The 21530-nt window shown below is 40.7% G+C and overlaps 1 protein-coding gene across 9 annotated transcripts in view; it reads left to right on the plus strand.

Moving 5' to 3' along the window:
• ANKS1B (ankyrin repeat and sterile alpha motif domain containing 1B) overlaps nucleotides 1-21530 on the plus strand; it is a 908578-nt gene that overhangs the window by 319929 nt on the left and 567119 nt on the right. The window lies entirely within an intron of this gene.

A 21530-nucleotide genomic window follows, 5' to 3' on the forward strand; every position in this document is an offset into this window, starting at 1 on the left:
GGCGAGGGCAGCATCCAGATCCACCGGGGTGACGATGCATCACAGGAGCACTGTGTTGATGGCTTGGACGACCTGCGGTGGGGAGGAAGACACATCCATGAAGGCCTGACTGGGAGGCTCCCCTTCCCACTTCCCCCTTCCCCCTACCCAGTAGCCCCCTCCCCAGGTGGGGAGGTGGACTTACCTCGATCAGCACCACTCTGACAGTGGCCTTGACAACTCGAAATTAGTGGCCAACGGACTTGGTTGTTGGGGGTGGCCAACTTCCATAGTGTGATGGCCATTCTCTTCTGCACCAGGAGCGCTGGCCACATCTGTTTGTCCCAGTGCTGGAGAACTGGGGTGAGCCAGTGGCAGAGGTCCTCAAATGTCTGTCACATCATGCGAAATTTCCTCAGCCACCACTTGTCGTCCCAGTCCTCCAGCACCAGCCAATCCCACCACTTGGTGCTGGTGGCGAAGGCCCTCCAGTGCTGGACTGGGGGACAGGGGAAAGGCATCATGGCGGTGGCCAGGGCCTGGAGGGTGGGTCCCATGTGGATGACCTGGCTGCACCACTGAAATAGCAGGACAACCAGCAGCATGGCCAACACGCTGGCCAGGGTGGAGAGGACATTGTGCTCAGGGAGGATGTGAGCTGGCATGTTCTCCAGCTTTTCTCCCCAGCACATGCTCTTCTGCTGTCCACAGTCTGGTAGCCTGGAGCACGTGCAGGGTGGGGGTGTTGAGAGGGACCCTTGAAGGGGTCAGATAGTTGCGAGCCTGGAAGGGCTTGTCAGCCATGCAGCCCACTGCCTGCATCATCTCCTGGCCCCTTACTTACTTACTTACTTACTTACTTACTGGCTCCTTTCTACTTACTTGTGTGTAGACATTTTACTTTGAAGTGGGGGAGCTTACTTCAAAGTAAGACAGGGTGTTTTTTCTGTGTGGACGCTCTTCTTCGAAGTAAGCAACTTTGAAGTTATTTTGCAGTGTAGACATAGCCCAAGTGATCCATTAGCTGTCACCCATCAGTTTCCAGGAAAAAGAGGCCAGGGAAACCATCCCTGCCCATCCTGACTAATAGCTTTTGATGTACTTATCCTCCATGAATTTGTGTAGCTATTTTCTGAACCTTGTGAAGTCCTGGCCTTCACAACATCCTCTGGCAAGGCGTTCCACAGATTGGCTGTGTGCTGCTTGAAGAAATACTTCCTTTTGTTTGTTTTAAACTTGCTATCTATTAATTTCATTTTGTGACCCCTAACTCTTGTGTTATGGGAACAAGTAAATAACTTTTTTCTTACTTACTTTCTCTGTGCCATTCATGATTTTATAGACTTTTAACATATCCCCACTTAGTCATTTCTTTTCCAAGATGAGAAATCCCATTCTTTTTTATCTCTCCTCATATGGAGCCACTTCATACCCCTAAACATTTTTGTTGCCCTAATCTTCCAATGGCAATATATCTTTTTTTTTTTATGAGGCGACTGAAAAAAAAGTTAGATAAAAACACAAAGAATTGCTTCCCTGGCATTCAGTTTAAAGGTTACAGTGTACAGGAGGGTACGTCAGACAGCCTAAGAAATCCCACACTAAAGCCAAAATAAAAATAATCTGATCACTTCTGACTAAACATTTCCTTCTACTTGCATATCTGTATGCCCAGATTTCCTTGAGGCCTGGCTGTTTACTGACTTTTTTTAAGCCTACTCAGGCTTAACCATCTCTTTGTCTTTCTTCTTCAGCCACACAAAGAAAGACTCCTCAGCAGGTAAGTGCTTCAGTTTACAAAATCCCAGTCTCTCTTCCCATTGGCTCACCTGGCTGCTTGCCAGCAAAGAACCCACTCTCTCTGGGTTTAACGCTTTACAAGCATTCGTTCATGAAAACTACACCTATGTGTATCTAGATACCTTGAGAGATCCGCAAGCTTTGCATCAGGCAGGCAAGTCTCATTTATGTACCCTCTGCCACTCTTAGCTGCTCCAATTCAGCCACCCTGGTCTCCAAAGCCTGTACAAAATATCTGAGGATCAGGAGCTTCTTGCACATATATACCATCTGTCCATAGGGCAGGTAATAATACGTGCTACATAAGGTGCAATAGACTGGATAGCCCCAGTTCTGCTTCTGGGCTTCTGCCTACGTTCTCTTTTAACTCCTGGTGTTAATTCCTTTCTTGATTTTTTTTTTTGAAAAGCAGGTGGCTTTAATGTCAGTTTAAACAAATTTGAAGAATGTTAAGTGTATTTCACCTCCATCATACAGTCCCTCTCAAAAGTCCTGTTAGCTGCTCCTGTTTGCTAGCTCCTCTGCTTAGAAGTGGTCTTTGTGAAGTTCTGACCTTCCTGAGTAGCCCTGCCCCTGATTAAGATTTGATGGTTGTTAAAGGGATTAGGTATCAAAGTCGTATTAAGAGGCACCCAGCTTTGCGTAGCAGACTGCTTGCCTGAGCATGCAGTCCTCCAAACAAACAAGCTCAGCAGGCAGTATTTTTCAGGCAAGCAGCAAGCGCACTACAAACACACACTACAGACGACCACTTACACCAAGGGTCAAGTAATTGCTTGTCCTTCACCTGGAGAACTCCTTTGCAGAACTCCCGTTAGCTGGTGCTGTTCCATGTGTTGGAGAGGAAGAAAATTCATTTCACCTAAATTTTTCAGCATGCATTCATATTGCTGCCTGTGGTCTGGTATGGCACTGCAACAGAGCCCCCTCTGGCCAAGTAGAACTGTGCTCAAGAGGTTGCCAGTTTGGCAGGGAAGTCAGCCAGTTCCTCTTGTCAGAGTCCTGCTGGGGCTTGGTTCTACCTCCTTATTCTTGGTGGGTCCTGGTGCCCAGGAGGTCTGAAAACTCCCTCAGCACTTACATTTCTTAGGGATTGTAACAGAGAAGGAGCTGTGTTAGTCTACATAGTATCAAAACAAGAAAGTAGTCAAGTAGCACTTTATTTTGTTAGTCTTTAAAGTGCTACTTGACTGCATTTTTGTTTTCTTAGGGATTGGTAGGCAAACACTGAGTTCAAGCTCAGAGTCTGAAGCAAGACAGGTAGAATTGGGGCTCAACTTTTCTCCTGTGCCCAAGCTCCTTCCAATCTCCCCAGGTTTCCACAGACTTTTCATCTTGTTGGTTGGTTGCCTCTTCCTAGGGTGCTGTTTCTGGGTGGCTTCTTAAACAGCTAGCTGGAAGGCATTTCCTTCTTCACTCTGCTTGCTCTTGTGGTAGACACCCCACCCCTCTGCTTCTCAGCTTTTGTTCACTTTGTGGTGAGGATGCCAATCCACCTTGGCCAGCAGTACTTGCATTAACCGTTGATTGTTGGCCAGCCATTGGGTACATACACCCCAGGACAGTGACAAAGTAAATCCAGTGTTTCAGCCCTAATGCTCTTCCTGAAATGGGTATGTCAACCCCAGTTTAAGCTGGTGCCATGAATTCTTGGTGCAAGCCAGAAGCAAATCTGGCAGTCCAAGTGATTACCCTGATCTGTTTCCATATCACCACAGGGGTTCTCCCAAATTCTGTTAAGCAGCAGGAAATGAACCTTATTACCATTCTGTGATAAATTACATATTCATGTAGCTAGCTGTCATAACAAAGTACATCGAACTTACTTTGGCTCAGTCATGAAAAATGGTTCTAATTATAATATTACAAAAATGACGTGTGAAGTTATTGACAGTAGACAGAAAAAGTCTTGTTTTTACTAACCGTAAAATTACAGCAATACTACTATTTTCAGATGAATGGAGAAATACTTATAATGAATTATTCGATATTTAATTATGTGCATGCGTTATTTTGAAATTGAAAATATTTTATATCATTTTTACTTCTACTGTTATCATCATTTAAAGGTTTAAAAAAATTCCTGGAACATCATTGTAACTAGAAAGTGTATTTTTTAAAGATTTCATATGTAATAGATTCCTGCTTCTGAATCTTGGTTCCCTCACAGCAATTATGCTAGCACATGTATGCAGAATCATTTACAACCCCTGAAAAAAGACAACCTTTATCAGTTGAGGATTTCAGCTCTACTTCTAATCATATTGTCTGGAATGTATCAATATTTACAACCTTATCTCTACTTTTATGCAATTTTAATTATCTGAGAATATAATCTAAAATTAGTAAAAGTCCTCATTGGTTCCTGCTTTCTGATTCTAGTCCTATGACATCCCTCACCAAATAAGAGTATAATCAAACTACAGTGTTGTTTGCAACTACTTATTTCCCCACACATTATTTAATTATTTTCCAAGGTTAAAAAAAGATAATGGGGGAGATTCTGTCAGGTCCCTATAGAAAAATAAAACTCTTCCCATATTTCTGCAGTACCAGAAAGAGTATATTGTAGTACTGATAATTCCTGGGCCCCTTTTGCAGCTGTGCCTCCTGACAGAGATTTTATTTATCAATTTTATTTTGCAAATATGTTGTCTGGGTAAATTGTAGGACATTGAAGCCATGTCTACATGGCAGAAGCTATTTCGGGATACTGCACTATCCCAAAATAGCTGCCCACATGTATGCAACGTACCCGTTGTCTTAAAACCATTTTCCACACAATGGGCATGCTATTGTGAAATCCCTGTACACCTCATCCCATAAGGAGTACAGGGATGCCTCGAAATAGGGCTTTATTTCAGCATGTGGTGACATTCAGACAGTGCCACATGCCAAAACAGCCTATTTCAAAATCTACTTATTTTGAACTTAGGGCGCTGCGTAGACATAGCTGAGTGTTAACACTAATCAAATGGTGCTGCTTGTGGAGTCCAACACCAACCAGTGCCATTGTAGCAATTAGCTAGATTTAACTGTTTGAGAAAAAGATAATTTCAGACGTATGTTAATTATTAGAATTGTCACTATGAATCACTATGAGGATTTGTGCCATTAGCTTTTAGCAAGCAACGAAAAAATTGTTTTGAACTCAATGACATTTTCAAGAATAGACATGGTCAGGATCATTCATGCACCCGACTTGTGATGCTTCCCAGGGGTGCTCAAGGCTGAGGCCCCTCACTACCATCTGTATTTAGTGTGAACAAGCCTCGGCTGTGTCTGCTGAGAGTCTGCTCCCCGACTCCACCAGTCAAAGGCGAAACAAGGATTCCGCTAAGCCTACTCTATCCTTTCTCTTTCTCTGCAGGTTAGTAATAGACACTGTCCAACCTTAAGACAGACCTCTAACTCTAAGAATCACCCTGGAGCGTAAGTGCTGGAACTAGGAATGCAGTTATCTCCCTGACTTGAAGCGCTTTCCATTATATAGAGGTTTTCCTGTTTGGTTCACTGGCTCTCCATGCCCCCACTTTACAAACTGTCCAGGCACCTGGAATGTCTAGCCCATTCCGAGGGACATTCACAATAACTACAATTTTGCTGCTCTCAGAGAAGCGGTATACCCCAAATTACTGCTCCAATTAACACACAGTGAGTAGGTTTTTTTACAGTGAAAACAAGAAAAAAATTGATTAACAAAGAAGAGATTCAAAGGTTTGGAAGTAGAAATACTGGAAGCAAATGATTATGTATAAATATAAATATATTTTTTAGAACTTAGACTCCTAATTTGTGTGATTGCACATGTCCATTCCACTGTAGATGTGGATGTGCCCAATCCACAGACATTAGAGATTTTTTTCTCCTCAGTGGTACCTGTCAGGGTGGCTTGATTGTCCTCTGTCATCACATGCCACCATATGCTGCTATAACAGAATGGAGTTCCCTGATCCACCTCCATTTCTTGCCACTGGTGATGGCAGTCAGAACAATTTCAGTTTTGATTAATTCAAGTACTTTCCTCACTCTTCTTTGTATATCTTCGTGAATTAGTAGTTTGTTAGTTATAATTAGAGCTGTTTAATCTGACTAAAATTAAAGCTAGGTTACAGACAGCGTAAGAAGGTTGTTCTCTTTTTGACCTTTTTTTCCTCTCTTGGGACAAGTACTGATATTTCTTTCTTGCTGGCATTTAACTTCTGTTATACCTGAACAAAACCCATGCTGGTCAGTGACCTGCATCTAACCTGATTGAAATGTTTAGGAGAACCGCACATCAATGTCAAATGTCCCATCATTAAAGGTTTCAAGCCCACCTCAAATAAAGATAGGGCAATGAGGCTCAAGTGTGTACTTATGAAAGCAGCATTTCAACCTCCACTGAAGTCATCACAAGAAGCTAGCATCCCACTCGCATGGAGCACCACGTTAGAGGTGTTTAGTTCTTGATTTCTTGATTTCATTCCCTGGTACCAGAGAAAAGACTCAGGCCTTCTTTGGGTTTTGCTTCTTTCTCTTTTGTGCGTATATCAAACAAGACAGAGGAGGAAGTGCTTGGGAGAGAGGCCATCCCTAAAATGCTCATCACCTACAAAGAAGGAATCACTGCCTCTGGAGCTTGTGCCAAATCTGTCAAAGCTGTCTCCTTAAAGATTCTTGAGGAGCCAGAAGCCAGTGAAATTCCGAACCACTCCTGAAGCAAATGGAGCTGCAAGGGAATTACCTAGCCTCTCTGTGCCACTAGTAGCCAGAACCGATGCTAATGCCTATGACAGATACCTCACCATATATAATACTCTATGTTACCACTACCCAAATCTCTGCGGAAGCCTATCTTGTTGAAAGGAAAGCCTCTCACAGTTTCCTCAGTGGTGCCATCCTTGAGCTCAAGTGTCTTTCACTAGTCCCATCTGAACTGGCCCCTCTTCTCTCAGAAGCATCTGACTTATCCTTCTCTGACAAAGATGAGCTTCTCTGCATACAGTCTAGGACATGGTACACATCCTACAATTAAAATCAAGGATGTGGGCCATGCAGCAACCCCAGTTTTGTTCTCCTACTAAAGAACAATAACCCAGAAAAGAATGAATCTTAAACTAGTATCAGTGACAATTGTGGTCACTCTTGGGCATTCCCCGTTAACTTTCTTGGGCACAATTGTGGCAGGCCTACCGGAGATACCAGCAGTGAGCACACCATCAGCTGATAACCAGTGCTGAGATCAATAATGGTCACTGATCATCATCTTTATCAACAACCATGGTCTCAGCACCAGTTGGCGTTTGATGCCTGTCTCGCTATTTCCTTCGATCTTTCCCTGTCCAGTGCAGAGTGGCTTTGTTTTTGCAGACTAGCTCTGTGCCAATCCACTATATCATCTATCCATTCTCTGTGGGGTCTGCCTCTCCTTTTCAAACCGTTCATTATGCCGAATACCAGAGCCTTGATTTTTTGTTCATTGTTCATTCTGCAAATATGGCAGAATAGCTGTAACTTGCATTGTATAACCTTCTGTGTTAGGTTCTCTTTTGGCTATATCTTTCTATATAATTCGTCATTGTAGTGGTCACTAAGATCAACATTATCTTCTGCCTGCTACCAAGACTGTTACTGAGCATCCAGAGGTCGTGCAAGCAGCCTCTCCATTGCATGTTACGGATCAGACACAGATGCCTACTGTAAACTAAGGGGAAGTACTTTTTCTCCTGAGGGGTATGAACATTTTTTATTCTTGCCCCCTGCATGGGCAGCCACCAGTGAGTGGGAAAGATTGGGACAACAAGCTTCCATGACAAAACGCAAAGATTTGAAGAGGCCAGATCTGTTTGGTTTCAAGTTTTACTCTTCAGGAAGCCTGAAGTTCAGGATTATAAATTTCTTTCAGATATTCAACACAACTGGTCATAGTAGTTGTAGCTAGTGTTAAGGACCAATCAATTTCCACTCCAAGAATCTCTTCCTGAATCTCTTCATACATTTGGTTATGCTTCCAACTGGCTAACCCCATCCCACCAGCTAGGTTGTTGGCATACCGTATTGGAGCATAGCCAGCTTCTGCAGCTTTTCTGACCAATCACAAACCTTTGTAAAGTGGCAGCTTGGTTATCAGTCTGCACTTTTGTTTCTCATTATGCCATTTCCCATCAGTCCAGAGACAATGCCAGTTTCATGTGGATTCTCTTACAATCCTTGTTCAGTTAGATTCCAAACATACCTTTATGCATGTTTGCTTTTGAGTGACCTATAATGGAACTGACATGTGCAATCTTTCAAAGAAGAAAATATGATTACTGTATTTCCATTGTTGTAATTCTTTGTGATGTACTCCACCTGTGGCCCATAAGGCCCCTGACTGTTCCCCTCCCCCCTACACCTCTCTCACACCAGAGTACCAAAGCCCTGCACTTCCTACTCCTTCCCTTCCCTTCCACCACTTTTGCAGAATTTGAATAATCTTATTTGCACTCTTTTCCAGCTCCTCCCCCTCCCTCCCAGAGCTTGAACAGACACTCACACAGCCCACTCATGATTCATGGTTGTCCATCGCTGGTCTGAGGCATAAGTGGCCAGGCTAAGTGGCTACTGTTGAGCTGGTGCCATGGAGACAAGAGGTGTCCACTCGGCAGTGTTTGGTTACTAGGGGTCAGAGGAGTTGTGACAGCTGAAATCAGTAGGGAAGAGTCAGGATCAGTTCAGCTGAGGTTGGAGACCAAAGATCAGAAGTAACTACTAAGTGGGAGTCAAGAGACAAGAGTCAGTATCAAAGTTAGGCTCAGGTCAGAGATCAAAAATGAGAGAGTGAATCAAGCTGTGGAGGTTCAACAAGCCAGACATCTGCATGGTTGCCCAGACAGCTCTTGGAACTCCCTCCAGCGTTAAATAGTAAGTGCGAGCTAATCAGAAGGCCACAGGAGGCTGTTGCTCTGACACCTTTTGGACGGAACATTCCATGGCATCTAATCTCCATAGTGCTCCCTGGGTGTGGTTTTGCATGGCCTTCTGGAGGTGATGTAGGAATGTCAGTTGTCTCAAGTTCTGCAGACCCAGGAATCTTACAATCACCAGACACCCTCCTGATTTGTGTGTTCCTTACTAAAGATTTTGCAGTTTTTGCTAGCTGGTGAGTCAGTATGCATGCTAGATTTACATTGTGAGAGACACAACACACACTAACCAGAGAGAGACAAGCATCTATTGCCCAATGCCTGAAGAGAACTGTTGGAGGCATATCAACTCTGGTGACCTGCCTTTAACTTCAAAGCTGTAAAAACATAATTTCTATTGTAGATATACTATTTCTTAAATATTATCCTTTTCTGCATTTCCCAGTGATTATCCTGACCAGTGGGCACCTCCCTCTCGGTAGGGATCTTACATGATGCCCTTTGATAAATTCTTTTCACAGTCTCCAGGGCTCCTGTAAAAGTCTATCCCTCCCTATGCTCCTTGCCAGTTGGCAAGTGCTGATTACTGTGTCACGCTATCCCATTCCTAAAAGGATGTCTCAAGGCTAAGTGAACTATTTCCATTCATCTTTGATTTTTATTATGGCTATGTCTGCACTAGCCCACCCTTTCAAAAGGGGAATGCTAACAAGACACTTCAGGATATGCTAATGAGGCACTGCAATAAATATGCATCACTCATTAGCATAATGGCGGCTGGCAGCACTTCGAAAGTGTCATTTTTGATCGTGTGCAGCTTGGGTACACGGAGTCCTTTTGGAAAGGATCCCGCGCACTTCGAAATCTCTTTATTCCTTTCGAAGAGGACACTGTGTAGATGAGACAAGTGCGATCAAAAGCAGCACTTTCAAAGTGCGGTGGCAGCCATCATGCTAATGAGGTGCTGCATATTCATGGCAGCACCTCGTTAGCATATCCTGAAGTGTCTCATTCACATCCCCTTTTCGAAATGGGGGGGACTAGTGTAGACATAGCCTATGTGTCTTATGTAAAATATGGCAGCACCTAACATGTAATGACACCGAAATCATGTGTCAAAAGAGAGACTTATGCATCTGTTAGACTACTTAGTTTTCAAATGACATAGTGTGCTATGAGCTTCAATGCCTAATAATCTGGGAAGCTTTGAAAGTAAGTGTTTATAAATTTAGAATCCATAAATTATAAATAAGATACTATATGGTGACTGACGACATACTTATGTGAATTAACATTGTGTAGAAATTTTGAGTGAAATTTAATGACACAATTTTTTAAAAAGGCAGTAAATCTGCTATCACTTTCCTGGCAGTGGTTCTTGATTCTGCTATTTCCCATGATTCATAAGAGACTAAAGAGGCTTCAACTGGTTTGACTTCTATGGGACAGAAGACAGACAACATAAAAAACCTTCTGCCAAATGCAATGTCTTTCTTAATGTCAGTTCAGACCTGAAGCTTCTTAACTCTCCTCAGTTGGGGGTTGGGTTTTCTATTTAAGGTCACTTTTAAAGAGCACCTTACCTTACTCATGGTCTTTATTCTGCAGCCCTTAAATTCATATAATTCAAATGGGAGTTATGTATCCATAGTACAGTTTGCATTGAATATCTAAGCACAAAGGCATGCCAAATTGGGAATAATGGAGTCTGAACTCCAAATTTCCTACTTTTTGACAATATTACTTGAGTTATGTAACCTTACTTTTGCGTGTTTATGTTTAATTTGCCCTGGAGAGTTTTTATACAGAATATTATCAAGTGAAGATGGTCTAAAATGATATTTTAGAAAAATTTATCTCATCATATTTTGAACATTATCAGCCCTCCAAAATAAGAGCTGCCATGTTTAATATCTTGTCTTCACAGTGGCTGATTTTTAAATGAAAAAATTCACTCCTGGAATAGTCTATGAAAAATCATGTACATAATGATTAGCAATTTTCTCTCTCTACAATGTTTTGTACTATCAAAAATACCTTTTGTGGGTAAAAGCCGCTTATTTTACTAAAGTTGCAAGATGCTAATGATCCAAAAATAAAACATCCTTAGGAGAGGAACAGCCCTGTTCCATTCCAGTTATTCTTTTGCTTTGTGCCCTCTTCCATGAATATTATTGTGAAAGTTTTGAGCCTATAAGTTCACAGAAACAGAAGCAACAGGTGAACCAGAAAGATAAGATAATTTTCACACATATCAAAGAATTAAAACAAAGCTGACATAGTATATGTCAATTGTGAAAACTTCTCCTTTACATAAACATAGAAACAAAATCTATGAGAGAATAGTTAGAATATATGTGCTTTCTACAGCAGTAATTGGGAACCATGAATTTTGTGTAGGTCACATGAGTGGCCCTCCTTCCCCTCAGTGGGTTTCAGAAGCCCACAGCCCTCTTGGGTTCCACCTGTGACCTTCATTCCCCGTGCTTCTCTTATGCACTGGTGCAGCAGAACCCGCACTTTACCCACTCCTTCTCCTCCCTCCCAGCACTTTCAAAGCATGCTGTACACATTGTAGAAGGGTAAATATTATTATGACAGCCTATCAAACCATCAACTGAGTAGTCCATAAAAGGAATTATTCTATTTCTGTGAAATGCTCAAGTTTCAAGCAGCATAACGACAGGTATTTTGACCCAACAAGAAAGGTGCTGCCCAGTCTCAAACCACAGGAGATAATGGTCAATCCAAGATATTGAAATAATATTATAGTTCCTCAATTTTCAAGCCCATTCCTAAACCTAGAATGAAAGTGTGGCCACTTGCGTGTGTGATACTTGTGAAATTTTGAAATGACTTATGCTCATTGCGTACGTGCATATTGAATTTATTGAGCACTACTAGCCTCAGCAACTGCAAAACCAAAAGAATTGAAGCATACCATCAGTCCATTTAGGTCTTTGCAGTGCATTGAGATAGTCTGTATACCATCAGTCCCAGGACTCACAAACAAGCAGGACACTCTTTTGCAGTGGAAAGTGTCTCAGTTAGCTGGAAATTGTGTGGCAACACCACCTCCATAATTATTCTGTTTTGTTTACACAGAGCTGACTATCCAGAGAGTACCAACTTGCTTCAGATCAGGTCCTTCGATATTGTTCAAGCAGCTTTCAGTTGTTGTGTATTGGGTTGTGGTACTGATAGATGTGATTTTTGTCATAGTAACTGAGTTAGATCATTAGAGGGGTTTAGTGCAGACAATTTTGGTTGGTTCTATCTTGGGGTACGAGACGGAATAATGGGAAAGCAGCTATCCATGTTCAAGTAACTTCCTAAACTCGGTTATTCCAAACAATGCAACGGTGATACACGTAAAGTTGAGGGCCCCTTGATTAAATCAAAATGATGGAAAACTTGGTCACTAATCTTTTGTTAATCCATGTGAACCAAAAACTGTTGTCCTGACACATCAGCAGTTCCCAGCAAAATTGAAATTAAGCCTACTAGGACATCACTGGATTTAAGTTTTATTTCCCTAGAGGACAGAAGATAATTTACTTACATAGTAGTTAAGAGCAGACATCTGCAGCCCCATTCTTCCTGTTCAGGTGTATGTAACTGCAGTTGATTTCAGCAAGGTCTACTCAATGTCAAATGAAGAGTGAATAAACCTTAAACGAGCTTCCCTTTTCTCCAGTTTGTCAGCTGCATTTGTAGAAGCAGTAAAAAGTGTCCAAGTTCAAACAGACAGTAGTTCAGGCTGGATTTGAGCTGGATTTGAGTTACTTCTGACTTTTAGTTCTTGAGCCAAATTTATATGTGAGCACAACAGTAGCAGTGATTTGGCTCTTTAATGCTAAGCAGAAGGTCACACAGTCAGCCTTCCCAATTCTAAGTAATGCCATCTCTGAAATATGTTACCACAGGGAATGATGACAATGAGCTAAAGATGCTGTAATATCACACATCTAACTACAGTGCATATACTTGCAGGTAGTACTCCTGAAAATGGCATAATAATAGAAGTTGACATTAGAATTAATACAAACAATTGAGTTGTAAAGAGTGGAAAGAAAAAAGGACAGTTAGAGATAAATATTTTGGCTGAGTCCGTACGGAGCTTTGCTCAGCACTGCTGCCAGCAGAGCCATGCAAAGTGAACTTCTTGGGATTGCAAATGGCTGCTTATTTGAATACTCCCAAAGCTCATTACAATAGCTATGCAAGAGTTCAGTGCCAGCAGAAGGGGGTGCCAGCACTGCAGAGGCCATATGAATGTGTCTCTGCTGGCTAAACTGCCCTATGTCACCAGTCCCTTAAGCTTGAAACATTATGGGTGCGTCTACACTAGCCAGCTATTTCGAAGTAGCCAGCACAATGTCGAAACAGCATGCGTCGCGTCTACATGTGCCGTGTTCTATTTCAACGTTGAAATCAACGTTAGGTGGTGAGATGTCAAAATCACTATTCCCATCCAAAGATGGGAATAGCGCCCTATTTCAATGTTCAGTGTTGAAGTAGGGCATGTGTAGACGATCTGCGTCCTGCTACTTCAAAATAGCGGGTTCCTCCATGGCGGCCATCAGCTGAGGGGTTGAGAGACGCTCTGTCCGGCCCCTCCGGGGCTCTATGGTTACAGTGTGCAGCAGCCCTTAGCCCAGGGCTTCTGGCTGCTGCTGCTGCAGCTGGGGGTCCATGCTGCATGCACAGGTTCTGCAACCGGTTGTCGGCTCTGTGTATCTTGTGCTGTGCAGGGCAAGTGTGTCTGGGAGGGGCCCTTTAAGGGAGCGGCTTGGGACTTTGCTGGCCCCTTATTTCGACGGGGAGCACTTGTGTGTGTGGACGCTCCACATTTCCTTCCGGGGTGGCTCCTTTCGATGTTCCCCATCGCTACTTCAATGTTGAACGTTGATGGCACCAGCCCTGGAGGATGTGTAGACGATACACGTCGAAGTAGCCTATTTCAATGTCTTTACTTCAAAATAGGCTACTTTGACGTACTGTGCTAGTGTAGACGTAGCCTATATGTTATATTTAGTGTGAGAAGCATAGGTGTAGAGGTCCTGAAAGTGAAATAAGAATTATGACCTAGAAAAAAGTTAAAAAAAAAAAGCATAGTAAGTGAAGGGATAAAAAGAGAAGAGGTGGTGTGTTTAGATCTATAGTTATGAAAAGCTTACTTGGCAGCTGTACTTCATATAGATTATAGGAAATTATGTGGGTATGAGAGAAGCCAGAAAGGATAACATAATAAGGATAGGAAATAATCTCCTGAACTGGTTTTGAAGTGTGAACAGAATGAAATAGCAAGTTTTGGATGCAATCTAGAAATTAGAAAGAGGGAAGAATGAAAGATGACTCCAGATTGTTAGCATGAATGCTAGGGAAAATAACAATAGTGACAGACAATGGAGGAAGTGAATAGGCTTTTGACCATATTACTTTTAAGATGATCATGTGGGATCCAAGAAGAGGTGCTGAAGAGACTTCAGGAAATGTATGTTTGGATGGTGAGAGACAAGTCAAAAGTGAAATGGTAGATTTCAGACTCATCAGAGAATAATTGAAACCACATGAATGGATAAAATCACCCAGACAGAAGGTGGAAAAGAGGAAAAAAGATTCAAAGGTTGAGTCTGTTGGACATACGAACAGGATAGAGAAGTGTGGTGGATCCATCAAAGCACACCTTTTCATGCCTAGGATTTAAAATGTGTAATGTTAGATTTAGGGCTGTCGATTAATCACAGTTAATTCTCATGATTAACTGAAACTTTGCAATTAAAATACATAATTAATAGCAGTTTTAATTGCACTGCTAACTAATAGAAAACTAATTGAAATTTTGGATGTTTTTCTACATTTTCAAATGTTTTGATTTCATTTACAACACAGAATACAAAGTGTTCAGTGCTCACTTTATCTAACTTTTATTACAAATATTTGCTTTGTAAAATAGACTTTTTATACATAACTACACTCAGAAACAAAATAAACTTTAGATCCTACAAATCAGTTCAGTCTTACTTGTTCAACCAACTGCTAAGAGAAACAAGTTCATTTACATTTACGGGAGATAATGTTGCCCAGTTTTTATATCACAATATCACCTGTAAATAAGAACAGGTGTTTATATGACTTTTTTATTGGCATTGCAAGGTTTTAACATGACAGACGTGCTAATTGTTCCTAGGCCCCTTCATACTTTGGCCACCATTCCAGAGGACATACTTCCATGCTGATGATGCTCATTAAAAATAATGGGGTAGTTAATTTGTGAGTGAACTCTTTGTGGGGAGAATTGTATGTCTCCAGGTCTGAGTCATGCCCACATTCTGCCATGTATTTCTTGTTATAGAAGTTTTGGATGATGACCCAGCATATGTTGTTCATTTTAAGAACACTTTCATTGCCAATTTGACAAAACGTGAAATTTCTAAAGATAACTACAGCACTCGACTGAAGATATGAGTATCTGAATTGCCTTCCAAAATCTGAGGGATGGAGTGTGGCACATGCTTTCTGAAGTCTTAAAAGAGCAACACTCCGGTGCAGAAACTATAGAATCTAAACCACCAAAATAGAAAATCAACCTTCTGCTGGTGGCATCTGATTAAGACAATAAAAATGAAGATGGATTGGTCTGCATTGCTTTGGGTCATTATTGAGCAGAACCCATAATCAGCATGGACACATGTCCTCTGGAATGGTGGTTGAAGCATAAAGGAATGTGAATGTTTAGAGCATCTGGCAAGTGAATATCTTGCAATGGCAACTACAACGGTGCCATGTAAATGTCTATACTTGCTCTCATGAAATGTTGTAAACAAGAATGGGGCAGCTTTATCTCTTGCGAATATGAACTTGTTTGAGCAATAGGGTGAACAAGAATTAAGACTGAGTGGACTTGTAGGCTCTAAAGTTTTACATTGTTGTATTTTTGAATGCAGTTACAGTTTGTAAAGTCTACATTTGTAACTTCAACTTTCATGATAAAGAAATTGCACAACAGCGTAAATATGTATAATAAAAATGAATCTAAAGTGAGCACCATACACTTTTATATTGTGTTGCAATTGAAGTCAATGTATTTGAAAATGTGCTTTAAGAGCAGGATAAGATACACTCACCTATGATCAATTTTTTAATCCTTTCATTAATCATGATTAATTTTTTCAATCACTCGAGTGCCCTACTTAGATTGTTATCCAGTGCTGTCCAGCACCTTTTAAATCTCTAGTGTAGATCAGGAAAATTGTGCTTTAACATATGTTAACTTTGTTAATATAAAGTATAGCAGGCAGGCTACCCTTTAACTCAACTAGCTTAAAAGTGTGTCTTATTTACAATTGGCTTCTAAAATGTGTCAGCATCTGTTAAACTAACATATGCTAACAATAACATCTTTAAATCCTAGCTGAGGCAAGAGAATCAGGAGAAGACAGAGTTCTGAAACTCAGGATTTTTGCCCTACTTTCTCAAGAGTACCAAATATTCGGTTTGTTTGTTGATGTGATCCTACAAGACAAAATTTTGTCCATAATCTTATAATTGAGAGATTCCCTTAATGTAATATATGATTGTTCTGTTCTCTTTTCTTTTTCCAATAGCGTATAGTGATATAAATTAGATAGACTTTTCTCCTTCTTCATGGCTTCCTACTGTTGTTTTATTATTTCTCTCTAGAAATATACTCCTACCTATCTGCAATCAGTCTTTTTTCCTCTTTCTGCTCTCCACCCACTTGGCCCAGATATGACACATAAATCACATAGCTGAAAAAAATGAAACTGCTAATCAGTTGATGCTCAGAACCGTGCAAATTATCTGGATGTCTTCCAATCAGGGGACTGGTATGCCACTGGCAATTTTATAGCAACTGCATCCCAGCGCACTTTTGTCATGATTAGGAGCAGAAAAGTCCCAATATGTTTGCTTCACCTTCTGCATTGCACTCTCGCTAATGCTTTTCTGACCAGTTGCAGTATTTTTCTTATGTTGTTTATACACATTCATCCTCTCTACTAAACTAACTACAACATGTTGCCAGCTCAAATAGCTTTCTTTAGAACTTTCTGAAGTTCTTATTTCACATTAGAAATACTTTTGATAACAGTTAGTTACTAATTAGCTGATATGCAGTTATGTGTATAGCTTTTCCATCAAATCCTAGACAGCTCTGACATTTCAGATAGGTTTGTAGAGATTGAAGATTGAATCATCTCTAAATGGTTAAAATTAAACTTGAGTGAGATATAAGTTAGATTTTGATTCTGTATATTAACAATTATTCAACAATAATGCAACTGTCATTTTAATTGGATTTATTATGTTCATTTGTACATTTAAGATAAATTTGGGACCAGTGTGGACTTACTGCACACTATAATTGCATGGAGAGGGGGCGGAGAAGAAGAGAAACAAAAGCTTCTAATGCTGAAAAGATTATTGCACAGCTTTCCATTTTAGAAATAGTAAGGATTAAATTGTTTTGTACCTAAGCCTTCAAAACAATTTTATGGGATTTGCTAATCTCTAGTTATTTAATTTGTATTTAATGATGAATGGACTTTGGCACAATACAGAAAGGCGCATATCACATCAACCATGAAGTTTTTCCATTGATTTCTTGTTTCAGAATAAATTAATTTTATATATGTATTTTACCTACATATTCTTTATTGAGTTGAAGATTAACTTTTAGACTTAATTGTTCATCTGATACTATTTCACATGTGTTTGGAAATTGGTTAAAGATGAGTTTTTGGCTTTCACATGTATAACTTACATTGGCCACTTTATTGGCATTATTTGCATTATTAGAATATTAGGGGAAGTTTACTTGTTGGTAACTCAGCTTCCACCAACATTACCAGTAAGCCTCAGGGGTGGCAAGCCACAATCATTTCCTTTATGGACAACATGGGAAAAATTTATGGCCAGACACATTTTTTTACCAACATAATCTTTATATTATATTTAGACAACATAAATGGACAAACTGAAAAGTAATCATCATCCATCTGTCACAAGAACAATATGCTATTTAACTCACTTTCATTTAGTTAGTCATGTTGCCAATGCGCTGATGCTAACTTGGTTGGATAATGTGGATGATAACATCACGTGGATCACGTGATTCATGATACATCACCTCAACCAGTGAGCTAAATAAACAACTAAAGCATCCAATTTCCACTACTTCACAGTAAAGTGGCTTAAGCAGCACAGAAAAAGAAAATTAATTGCTATGGAATAATTGCTGTTTTTTGAAATTTTATTGCGCTTTTACAAAATTTGTGGACACCTAAATTATTTTTACAAAGTTTAAGGACACGTCCAATTTTGGCTAATTTTTATGGACTGTCTGTAAATTTGCTGATGGTTGGCAACCCTGATAACTCTATCACTTTTGATAATTTTAGCCTGGCACTTTATAGTAATCCTCTAGTATTAGTTGCATAGTTCTGTACTGAAAGCAGAATTTGCAAACTGGAAATGGACATCTTGGGCAACTCCCAAGCACCCTGCACATGCCTGTCTACAAGCAGTACCACTGACTTTTAGAACAGTGTAGTTGACTGTGGATCCCGAGATAGCGTGTGCTGTAATCCACTCTTGGCAGATGTGCCATCACCCTGAGCTCTGCTCCCTGTATTATGCCAGCAGAAGATGACAAGGGCTCAGTTGAGCTCTGTTATTGTAATTAGTTGCCATGGAAAATAAATAGGTGTTTTATGTCATAAAATACAGTCATAAACACAAAGGGGCAAATGATTTCCCAGAGTCATGGCAAAGAAATTCTTTCCTTCGCTATGGGGTAATAGCAGCTGCCAACCCCTTGTGAAGGCGCAGATCTGCAATTTATGAGAATCAACCCCTCCTCCTTCTTCAGGTTCCCTTGTGAGACTACTCGCAAGGAACCTCTGTGGATCAGAGTGCCAGGGGATGCATACCCTTGGAATGATGTCTCAAAATTTCCACCTTTCTGTAAAGTGGAATCACACTGGCTCTGCTGTGTCTGGGGCCCATGCATCTCTCTGTAAGGTGGGGAGACAGAGTACAAGCTTTATCTAAAATTCAGGCAGCTGTTATTCCTGAATTGAGAAAAAATCATGCTGCTTGCATCCCTACATTAATTTGAAAAAAACTCTTCTCTTCTGTCTATTCATTAATTTCATATACATAAAACAAGCAAACCCATTAATTCATTTGTGGATTCCAATAATCCAGTAGGATGGAATTAGCATTGGTAGAAGAGGTATTCTGCTTTTGTTCTGCTTGAAATAAATGAAACATTTTACTAGTACAGTGCTATCCTTCCCATCCTGTAAAACATGCAGGATTTTGTAGGGTTATGTGTATGAGTTCAATGTACACATTTGTAGGTCTTTGCAGGGTTGGCACTAAAGGCACCATTTTGCATTTTCGTCATTTGGAGATTGAGACCATTGTGAGTTTATAAAATTATATTTTTAGGGTTGCCAATTGGGGCTGGATGTATTTGTGGATATTTTAGGACTGACATAATCTTTAATTAAAAGTTAACCTGTAATTCCTGCAGACTCCTGTCCAATCCTGGATGATTGGAATCCCTATATGTTTGACTATGCAGGAGGCCCAAATCCACATGTGCCTCCTTTTATTTTAATTTTATTTTATTTTATTTTATTTTATTTTTGGTACCTAGTGTAATGTATGGCACTGCATAAACAAACAAAGATGCTATTCACAGAGCCTACAATATGAATGAAAAAACATGCAGACAAAGGAGGGAATGGTAAAAGGTGTAACAGGTATTTTCCTAACCATTCATTGTTTCATTTATTTTAAACTGTATTTTCTTTTTATCAATGGAAATTGTTATTTTAATTATTGAAGCTAGCCTCTTTCTTCTCTTGCATATCGTGTATTTATTACAAATAATTCTTATCAGAGAGATAGCCATGTTAGTCTCTATTTTCAAGAACAACAAGAAGTCCTGTGGCACCTTATAAACTTACAGATATTTTGGAGCATAAGATCGCACGAAAGCTGCCACAGGACTTCTTGTTGTTCTCAAATATATTCTTATCATCTCTGGAAAACATTTCCTGTAATCAGTTTAGGGCTGTTTAATCAACCATTTTCTATGGCACAAAGCGATTCTGCTTTTCTTCCAGCTTCTTCTTTACACTTCCCTTCCCACAGTCATCTCCTCTTCCCTGAATCCACAGCCCCTTGCTCTGATATAAGCAAACAGTTCACTTAAATTTGGTTTTGCTAATGACAGTCGACAGCAGTGCCTTGTTTGTTAAAAAGAAAGAGGAGCCGGTACTCTGCTGGCTGTCCACCCCATTGTCAATCACTCTCATGGCTGGGGCTGCTGAGGTGTCGGTACTGAGTACTGGCAAATATTGGCAGAAAATAGCACTGGTAAGTGATATCAAAAAGAGGCTCTGAAGGTACTCACACTGCTCTTGCCATGACACTGCTGCCAGAGTCCCTGCCTTCCAGCAGGTTCAGAACCCTCCTATGTATCCGGCAGAAGTCAGTAGAGGAAAAATTGTAGAAGGTTGTAGTAGTTTAAGGGTACAATCAAAGCACAGATCTTCCACAGCAAAAATGGTCTGATATCTACAGCCATCAGTTTGCCTTGGGCTGGATGAATATTTTTGAGTCTCTGGCAACCTTTGGTTTTCGGCTTATCAGGGTAATCTTTTGGTGGCCTGTAAGATATTTTGCTGACATTGGCCATCCATCCACACACATGCACACCTCTCCCCATTCCTCCACTGCCTCCAGTGGCCATGATTTGCCATTCCTGGCCAATGGGAAAAGCAGCAGCCTGCAGAAAGCAGCAGCCAACACATGCCTGCAGACTGTGCCACTTCCTGCAGCTCCCACTGAACAGGAACAGTGAACCATTGGGGGCTGTGGGAGTGTGTGCCTGCAACATTCAACATCAACCCAATTTCTTACAGCCTGCTACCAGATTACTCGGATGGGCTAAGAGCCAAAGATTCCCCATCCCATGCAAATGGCCATTTCGAAGTTTACTAATGAAGCGCTGACATACACATGCAGTGCCTCATTAGCATGCGGATGGCCGCGGCACTTTGAAATTGACTTCGAAATTATCCTATGAGCAGATGGGAATAAGGCGACTTCGAAGTAGGTGCGGTCCTTTCGAAAAGGAGCCCCATCTGGACGAGCCGCGCGGCGGTGAGCCGCGTCAATTTCGAAGTGCCGCGGCCATCCGCATGCTAATGAGGCACTGAATATGTATTTCAGTGCTTCCTTAGTAAACTTCATAATGGCTATTTGCATGGCCATTTCGAAGTTTTGGGCTAGTGTAGACACAGCCATTGTCTTTGCATACTTTATATGTTTTTGCTGGATTGCAACCACAAAATTAGAGACATTCCTGTTCCAGACTTTCCTATTTTCATTCATGTTCTGAGTCAGCCAAACGCTATTTAATTGACTGAATACCAATCTCATGGCATTGTTAACATGTCATATCATCTGTCTGTTTGCTTCTTTCCAGCATTAGCAAATGTAGGGAGCGCATACTTTCAGAATCCACCATAATATTTAAATATTAATTAAGGCACAGTCCAATTCCTCTTGATGTGTCCTATATTAATCTATTTCTTGGTAAATCACAATCAGTAAATATCTACTTCCAATTGCTTCTAGACACGGGTAAAACCTAGTGCCTATAATGATAGCCATTCAGGATATTCCAGTGAAAACTAACCTCTTCTGGGTTCTGCCATCAAGCAATAGATCAGTTATTCATGTATTATATGTATAGTATGAACAAACTCACAAAATCCCTGACAACAAATAAATTCCATTTATTAACTCTACATAATTGTT

This window comes from Carettochelys insculpta, chromosome 1, assembly GCF_033958435.1.
Source record: "Carettochelys insculpta isolate YL-2023 chromosome 1, ASM3395843v1, whole genome shotgun sequence".
NCBI lineage: Eukaryota > Metazoa > Chordata > Testudines > Carettochelyidae > Carettochelys > Carettochelys insculpta.